This window comes from Patagioenas fasciata, chromosome 2 (genome assembly GCF_037038585.1).
Source record: "Patagioenas fasciata isolate bPatFas1 chromosome 2, bPatFas1.hap1, whole genome shotgun sequence".
Classification (NCBI taxonomy): Eukaryota; Metazoa; Chordata; class Aves; order Columbiformes; family Columbidae; genus Patagioenas; species Patagioenas fasciata.
Window position 1 is genome coordinate 73715562 of NC_092521.1, and position 9294 is coordinate 73724855.

Below are 9294 nucleotides of genomic sequence, written 5' to 3' on the forward strand. Positions count from 1 at the left end.
TTGTTTTACTCTCAAGGGTGTCAGTCTTGGGATACGTGATTTGGGAATACAGACAGATGTTCCCGATACTAAACTTTCACAGGGGAAACCTTTTTTGTCAAAAATGCGGAAGTGAAGGCGTACTAATTTCTACGAGAACTTTTTCTAGAGGAACAAATAAATGCAATTATCACTTAAATTTTAAGCATAATGCTAATATTTTCCTAAGTTATTTGATTGAATACGGTGAAACTTTGAAAAGCTGAATTTAGACTAAAAAGGTCTGACTTCACAGAAGCTGGGCATTCTGATTAGTAAGAAGTTTATTTTCAAGGATTTCTTAGACCCAGCTTTCCAGGCAAAGGGCAGAAAATCTCTGAGCAGAATGCAGCAAATTCCGATTTGGTTTTTCAGAAAGACTCTGAATGCGTAGACAGATGAGCTGGATTATTATCACTCTCCTGCACCTATAATTTTACACCTCTCCCCGGTCTCTTTTTCAAACTGATGTACAATGATTGGCATCTCACTGGGTCTTTCTGCCTCACGTTTATATTTTGAACGTGTTTTTACTGGCCCTAAGGCCTCCCCGCTCACCCCAGCACCAACACTTGATAAAGCAGCATGTGGGGACAGGTCACTGTCACTAGAGGGTGCTGCACATTTAGCTTTTTGAGCACTCCGGGTTCTGCTGTATCTAACGCAATTTGCTGCTGTTGTGTTTCTGAACTTTCTGATGAGTTGTTGGATATGTCTGATAACCCTGGCAAGAGAAATGTACGACTTTGGCAAATTACTAGGAGGTATCTCTGCCTAGAGTTGGACTGGAGATGCTGTGTGTGATTTTTTTTTTTGAGCTCTTTTGGTGTTAAGCTGTGCTTAAAATCCCCAAAATAATAGTAGTCTGCCTGTGGCATTTTCTGGCTTTTTGTGTATTAATTTTTTAGACATGCATGGCTCCAGTTTTTCGTTAATTTTTGCATGTCATTAAAACATAAATTAATTGAGATTTTTAATTGGATAGGTTCATACTTTCTTCCAAACATAACTTGTGCACATACCCAGTGCAGCTGGGTTTTCTGGTAATGTGCAATGGGCAGGCAAAGCAATAGTTTATCATAATGATCTATACTTGTAAAGCTCGTTACTTAATTGCTATGAACACCTATTGACACTTCACAGCAAAAGCTATTGTATCTGAAAAGCATGAATCTGTGAGGTACATTGCTGTGACAGCAAAATTAATATGCAACTAGAAATAACACCTAAACCCCAGTATTATTGTATTCCTCTTCTGTTACCATTTAAAGCAAGTATTTGCTCTTTCAAGCAGATATTAGCAGCAGTATGAATGTGGCCTGTGCAGCAGCACATTACCAGATACCAAAGCCAGCTCTGAATAAATTGGTATGGCTGAACAGCACAAGAAGGGTCCTGTTCATTCACCTATGGGAAATTTAATGTAGCTGCCTACATCTGGGATGAGCTCAGCCTCTAGCAGGATCTGATCGTCATCCTGCAAGGACAGAAGTGTTGCCACTCAGGTCACCATAGCTGGAGTGTTTGTTTCATTTTTAGGTTAAATCTTGAGATCTGAGAGAGGTGTCCAGTTTGGAAATAGTTAGGCTTCAGCACCGAGTTATTTCAGTTTTTATTACCATCTGAGGAACAGGAGTATGTCATTATCACAGGACTCATCAGGAAGTCTGGCAAGGATTTTATTTCTTATGTTGTGATTATCTCAACCAAGAAACAGAAGGGACAGGCATGCCAGATGCTCACTTGAGGGGATACCTTTTCTACCCTCCAGTTCCTCTGAACAGAGTATGGAATCTGCGCCCATTACTTTCAAATCTGTAAAGCCTTTCAGGGAAGTTTATTTCAGTGTTAGTATAAAGAGCTGTTGTGAAGCCTTCTGAGCTAAAAAATTAGCAGTGATGAGCTCACAAATTAAGCACGGTACTGGAGAGGGATAAGGTTGGATATGTGGGCTTGCTGGGTGTATGGTCTCCCTGACCTACCACCTTCGATCACCAGCTGAGAGATTTGGTGACTTTGTGCTGCCTGGTGCAGTGGGATTCCCAAACCTTGGTTCCCACTGCTCTGGGTGCGCCATGGCTTTGGGATCTTAGAGAGAAAATACTGGATTGTTCTCTAACTTTTTTCATTTTGAGTATGTTCTTTTTTAAAGACTCAAGTTGGCTGGATGGGCATGTCTTTGAAAATAGTGCTTCCAGTATAGTCGGAACAGATGTGCTTCCCATTGGTGCACAAATGAAATGAGCATTTATCCAGTGGACGTCCTGCAGGATTGTTCCGCTGATGAGGCACAACCATGCCGAGATGTATCGTTCCACCTCTTCTTGGGCTTGGCCCAGAGACCACCCTATGCTCATGAGCAGCTGGTGTCTCTGCTCACCAGTTACTTCTGACTGGTCTGTCTGACACGGAAAAATATCTTCTTTTGCTGATTAAGTACTTTACAGTTAATTAGTTCTAATACAAAATGAACAGAGATCCTTTTTCAATAGGGCATAGACAGTTCACCATGCCCAGGAGCTAACATTCTGCATATCTGTTGTTTGCACACACACACTTGGAGGTGTCTGACCTTGTCAAAGCCATTCTTGGCATTCAAAATGGATTCACTTTATCCAAAACCTCTCCATGCTTGAGCTTACTTCTTTGCATCAGATCAGGTTTAAATTGAAGCTTCTCCCAGGCCAGCGTCCAAGTGAAAACTACTCTAAGAAAAGCTGATTTGCTATCTCATGGCAAATAACAAGTGTTAAGCAACACTGGAAACAAATATTTGGGGCTATGAAGTCTGTTCTGAGTCAAGGTCATCAGCTGACGGCTTCATGTGTCACAGACCTCATGGAAACAGGATTCAGCAATCACTGGAAAGCAGCAGCTTCAAACTTGGGGTCAAAGAGGAGAAAGTTTGTAAACATCTTCTGGCATTTATTGCTTTTCATTGTGGAAAGGAGAGGTCAGAGCTTTTAAGTCCTAGTCCTCAGATCTGGTTCAACCCTGATAGGATAGAACGTTTTTCCCATGAAATAAGTCCTTTAACTAAGAAAATAAAGTCTGGGGAAAGTTGCTTTCCTCAATAACATCTATAGTGTCATAATTGTCACTAATCTGTGAAAATCATAAAAAAGCCCCACAGCTAAAACATCACTACTGAAACAGTGACATCCAATGTTCAAAAACATGAGATACTACAATGTAGGTCAAGTCAGTCTTTTTGCTACAATAGCATGAATTCTTCAGCTTAATTTCTCTTACCCAAAAATAGCTAATAATTCTGGTTGTTAGGGTATTCACAGAGATGCAGAAGGAATGGGTTTAAATCCTGCTAAGTGCCAAACCTATTTTTGTATTTGTCCTTACAGGTATTTTTGGGATGGCTTTGCTTTGGTTTGGAGCCTACTAAGAAACTGTGTCATAACCATGGTCAGAATTACAAAGCCTTATAAAACTTTTCCGTGTCAAAAAACTGATATGATATCACCTAGGGAAAAAATATCTAAAAAAAAAAAAAAAAGACCAAATCTTCTCATAAGTGGTATAAACTCAAGCACAAACCTTCTTCCATGAGTTTCAGTGTATTTTTGTATCCTTCAGTTACTGTATTAGGACCTTCCAGTTATCCAAATTAGGATAAAATTGAACAGCCCCTATCTGTTTTCTTCTTCTCTGGTACCTGGACAAACAACAAAATTCAGCAAGTATTCACTGGTGTCCATACGAGGAATTCAGGGTAGAGACAGATTTTTCAGAAATTACATTTATTTCTTATGTACTTTGAGTAGTTGGCATTTCATGACAGCACGTTGCATTACTGACCACTTTTGGCACAACACTGCAATTCCTTAATTATTTGAAATCTCTTTTTAAGGCCGTTGGTTCAACTAACATGTTCTCTACTGCCAGTGGAAATGACCAGTGATAATCTTAAAACGGTGTAGCGTGGCTATGCCTGCTGTCTGTTTTACTATCTACTCCTTTTGTAGGCCTCTAAAAATTGGGACAGGTAAGCGTCACAAACCCTGGCTGTCAGTTGGCATGGGAACAGTCCAGTTGCTTGTCAAGACTACGATGAGTGAAACTAGCTGTGCCTTGAAGAATGACAGCCGATCTGCTAGCGATTCATTTTGTAGCTGTACCCTCCAAAATTAGGTAGTGTGTGTGAGGCAGATGAATATTTTTGTTCCATTATGTAGGTGCTTAAATTTCTTCTAACTTAATCAAGGCATAAAAAGTGAGACATAAAACATTTTACCAGTCTCCAGGAAACAAAAAAAAATGCAGTTAGTATTTTTATGTCCTTCAGGTTTGTCACTTTAGGTATTCATTATCTATGAGATCAGGCTTGGTTTGACCCAACTTTATTAATTTATTTTACAGAATATATTTGACACCTCAGTGACAGATGATTTCTTGTATTCTCGGGGGTTTTCTTTGGTTTTGGGGGGTTTGGTTTTGTTTTGTTTTTTTGTGGGGGTTTATTTTACTTTGGGTTGTTGTTGGTTGTGCTTTGTTTTGTTTTTTTAATGGCAAGCGCTGCTTTCTTGTGTTGGGGGTGTGCGTTTTGTTTCTTGTTTTTAAGTTGCAATTTTTACAAGACTGGCAAAGCTGGGAGGCTTTGGACCAACACCAAATTGCATTATCAGAAAGCCTCAGGAATGATGACCTGATTAGCACCTCTCAAGAGGAGGCGACTGGCTAAAATTCACACTGATGTCACCTCGATTAGCTTCGTGCTATGCAAATAAAAAGCAAAGGTAGCGCAGGTTGATCATATGGCAATCTTGCATCAAGAGACTAAAAATAACGAAGAGAAGGAATAATCTCTGAGTAATTTACTTCAGAACAGAAAGATTTCAGTAGGAAGGGAATCAGACTGTTCTGCTCACCTGTGCTCTGGTTTTTCCAGTGTGACAGTCTTTTTGGTCCAAGCTGACCCCTAGGTAAAAGGTGACAAAAATTGAAAAGGAGAAAGTGTGCAAATGTCGTGGCGTGAGAATTTGTACTGGGGAAGGACTTACTTTGGCTGCTCTAGTTCCGTGGGACATCTCTGAAAGGGAAGAATAAAAAATCTGCCATCTGGCTCTTGTACCTGAAGCACTGACTGATATTGCACACACACGCCCCTCCCCAGTTTACACACACATGACACATATTCATTCCTGATGGCACATTACAGCAAGCAAAAAGCTGTGAAAATGAGCTGCTTCCATAAAATGAAACTTGTAAATCCATCTCCTCCGGGAAGGCAAAGTGTGATGGTGCAGCGTTGATCACTTTATCCTGTGAAAAGATGTCTCTTGTTCTTCATAGTGCTCTGGAAGCCAAAGGTTAAAGGCTGAATTCTCCCTATGCTTTTTCTCAGACTGAACCTTGCCCAAGAGATCAACCAGATCCAGGCTTTACGTCAGAAGCCCTTGCAAAAAAAATTATCTCAACTTGAGAATGTGTGAGAAAAGCTATGAGATAAATGATTGATAGGAGAAATATGAAGGAGAAAGATTCTTTTTAGCATCTACTTCATTTTGCAATATAAACAAAGCACCTACTTGTTCAGTTAAGTTTCTTTTTTTAATGTAGTACCAAGTAATGGAGGGAAAATTGTTCATTCTCACTCAATGTGTTATCCCACTGTTGTGATTTAACCCCAGTCCACAACTGGGACTACAGTAGCTGCTCCCTGGCTCCCCACCCCCCAAGCTGGACAGGGGAGAAAATCAAAGAGAAAGGGAGAAACTCATGGGTTGAGATAAGAACTGTTTAATAAGACAAAGTATTTACAATAATGTACTAAAAATAATATCATATATATAACAATAAAATAATGCTTGGTGCAATTGCTCATGAACTCTGGTGGTGCTGAACAGCCAGTACCAGAAAGGGGCTTCACCTTCACCCAGAAAAACATACTGTGAGCTTTAAGTAGTGCTGTCTAGGCAGATGGGTAGATAATATGTTGGGCAGGTGTTTGTCGACAAATTTTTTTAGCAGTCATAGGTTGCCCTATGCTGTAATTTGCTCTTGTTGTACTTTTATAAGTCCTGGGGCAAGGTATTGTGTGGGACAAATACTGCTTTATGTCCTTGCTGATGGCTGTTGTTTGATTAGCTTATGGTGTTTATTCAATCTTGGCTTGAATGGACAAGTCCTGATCAGGTGATGTTGTCAAACATACGGTCAGAGTTTCCTTGGGGAAGAAAGAGGAAGAAAATAACAGGTTCTTTGATGTTTCTCTACTTCCAACAGATAGAGAAAAAGGGGATTAAAACACACGTGAAAGCCTTGAGCAGGTTCTCTATTGACCTTCCTCAACAGAGGTTAAAAAGTGTCCATTACCTATTGAGCATTTGTGCTATATATTTTATTTCCTTTGAAAGAAAGATTTTTATCTTGTTGCTTCAGAAGAGACCAGAGATTTGTTTTCAATATCCTTGTCCAAGCATACTGGCTGCCAGATAGTCTTTAGATATTTGTAGTTATAAGCAGAGAAAACAAAAGACTATGTGAACTCATATACCACTTCATGTTGACTGCAAAGTGTAAAAGGAAACAGGGAAAACATTCAGAAGCAAGTTGTAAAAAAAAATGTATTAAAGTCAGGCAGAAATGGACATGTAATAGACACCAAAGCAAATATCTTTTAAAAACAAAAGGAAAAAATACTGCTTTGGGGTGTTGCTGTGGTCTACTTACCTTAATATATGTTTGAGGAGAAGGTCACAGCTGTGATAAGATTGGACTTCAGATTTTCCCAGTCTGGAGCTGAGTGCACCAGAGATCCCCACTGTGCCCCCCTTGGGTCCCTGCCCGCCCCTGCAGTGTGCCAGCAGTGCTGAGCAGCCTGGAACTTCTGCAAGGAGTGAAATGAAGAAATAAACTTAACAGCAGAATCAATTATACTGTTAAGTGGCATTCTTTATTTTATCAGCGCTGGGGAACACTGGGTATCATCCTCCATAAGTGCTCCAAAGACTGGATGCTCTTGCATTGCTTGCATTCACATGGTTATTACATATGCGTCACAATTTTTGAAAATCTTGACATGCAATACATCTATACTAAGAAATAATTGATGATGTTAGTTATAATTGTTTAGTTTCTTATGATACATCTATTAATTATTAAATATAAACTAAGCACTCTGCTTCTAGACAATGTATCACTTAATCTTCTGTCTCTCTGTTGTCATGCATCTAAAACTTGAAAAATATCCCCTCATTTTGCAGGAGGTCAGAAAGCATTTATCATGTCAAGTGGTTAATGATGGGGACATCTTTTGTAACTTAATCACAGTATACATTAATTTGGCAGCTTCTCTTCAGGAGCATCACTGAAAATGTGGATGGACAACTCTTGTCAACAAGTGTGATAATATCAGAACTGAAATTTAGGGAAGACAGCACATACCTGTGTTAGCTGTTAAAAAGCTTCATGTTGACAGCACCGTAGCCGTTCAGCAACACACTGAGTTAACAATCTGGGCAAACTTCCAGTTTGCAGTTTAACAGGGCTTTGACCTTTAACTTCAGTGTTCCTTATTTTTTCCCCATTATATAACCAACTTCTATTCTGACAAGACATAAATAACCAGCTGTTAAATCATAAATACAGACTGTCATCTCATAAGTCTTCTTATTTAGAACAACTTTGCCGAGAGCCTTGAAGTAAGTGGCCACCAGAATAACAAGGGAATACCCTATTTCACAGTATCACAGTATGTTTGGGATTGGAAGGGACCTCAAAAGGTCATCTAGTCTAATCCCCCTGCTGGAGCAGGAACGCCTAGGTGAGGCCGCACAGGAACATGTCCAGGTGGGCTTTGAATGTCTCCAGGGAAGGAGACTCCAGCGCTCTGTCATCCTTGCTGAGAAGAAGTTTTTTCTCAAATTTAACTGGAACCTCTTGTGTTCCAGCTTGATCCCATTACCCCTTGTCCTATCATTGTTTGCCACTGAGAAGAGCCTGGCTCCATCCTCATGGCACTCACCCTTTATACATTTATAAACATTAATAAGGTCAGCCCTCAGTCTCCTCCAAACTAAAGAGACCCAGTTCCCACAGCCTTTCTTCATAAGGGAGGTGCTTCACTCCCTTAATTCTCTTTGTTGCCCTGCGCTGGACCCTCTCCAGCAGTTCCCTGTCCTTCTTGAACTGAGGGGCCCAGAACTGGACACAATATTCCAGATGGGGTCTCACCAGGGTGGAATAGAGGGAAAGGAGAACCTCTCTCAATCTACTGACCACCCCCCTTGTAATACACCCGAGGATGCCATTGGCCTTCCTGGCCACAAGGGCACAGTGCTGGCTCATGGTCATCCTGTTGTCCACCAGGACCCCCAGGTCCCTTTCCCCTACACTGCTCTCTAATAGGTCATTCCCCAACCTATACTGGAACCTGGGGCTGTTCCTGCCCAGATGCAGGACTCTACACTTTCCCTTGTTAAATTTCATCAGGTTATTCCCTGCCCAACTCTCCAGCCTGTCCAGGTCCCGCTGGATGGCAGCACAGCCTTCTGGCGTGTCAGCCACTTCTTCCAGCTTAGTGTCATCAGCAAACTTGCTGGTAGTACACTCAGTTCCCTCGTCCAAATCGTTAATGAATATATTGAATAATATTGGCCCCAGTACTGACCCCTGAGGCACTCCGTTAGATACTGGACTCCGCACCATTGACCACCACTCTCTGGCTTCTCTCTTTAAGCCAGTTTGCAACCCACCTCACTACTCTATTGTCTACACCACACCTCCTCAGTTTAGCTGTGAGGGTGCTGTGAGAGACTGTGTCAAAGGCTTTACTGAAGTCAAGGTAGACCACATCCACCAGTCTGCCATCATCCATCCACCTTGTTACATTCTCATAAAAGGCTATGAGGTTGGTCAAGGATGACTGGTGAAGCCATGCTGACTGCCCCTAATGACCCTCTTATCCCTGATGTGCCTTGAGATGACACCAAGGATAAGCTGTTCCATTACTTTCCCAGGGACAGAGGTGAGGCTGACCGGTCTATAATTACCCGGGTCCTCCTTCTTGCCCTTTTTGAAGACTGGAGTGACATTTGCTTTCCTCCAATCCTCGGCCACCTCTCCCATTTCCCAAGACTTGGCAAAAATGATGGAGAGTGGTCCGGCAATGACTTCAGCCAGCTCCCTCAGCACCTGCGGATGCATCCCATCCAGACCCATGGATTTATCGATGTCCAGACTATTTAATTGTTCCCTAACCCAGTCCTCATCGACTAAAGCAAACTCCTCCATTAACCTGGCTTCATCCGGGGCCTCAGG

The 9294-nt window shown here is 41.4% G+C and overlaps 1 long non-coding RNA gene across 2 annotated transcripts; it reads right to left on the minus strand.

The window, feature by feature from the left end:
• Positions 1 to 822: 822 nt before the first annotated feature.
• On the minus strand, positions 823 to 7487 carry LOC139827195 (uncharacterized). 2 transcript variants are annotated; one of them, XR_011737511.1, is made up of 6 exons: positions 7420 to 7487; positions 6706 to 6862; positions 5034 to 5062; positions 4902 to 4951; positions 3571 to 3688; positions 823 to 3012 (listed from the first exon to the last, which is right to left on the minus strand). It is a non-coding gene; the product is annotated as an uncharacterized lncRNA (long non-coding RNA). The 2 variants fall into 2 exon arrangements; XR_011737510.1 differs by having other exon boundaries at positions 823 to 3688.
• Between the last annotated feature and the right edge of the window lie 1807 nt (positions 7488 to 9294).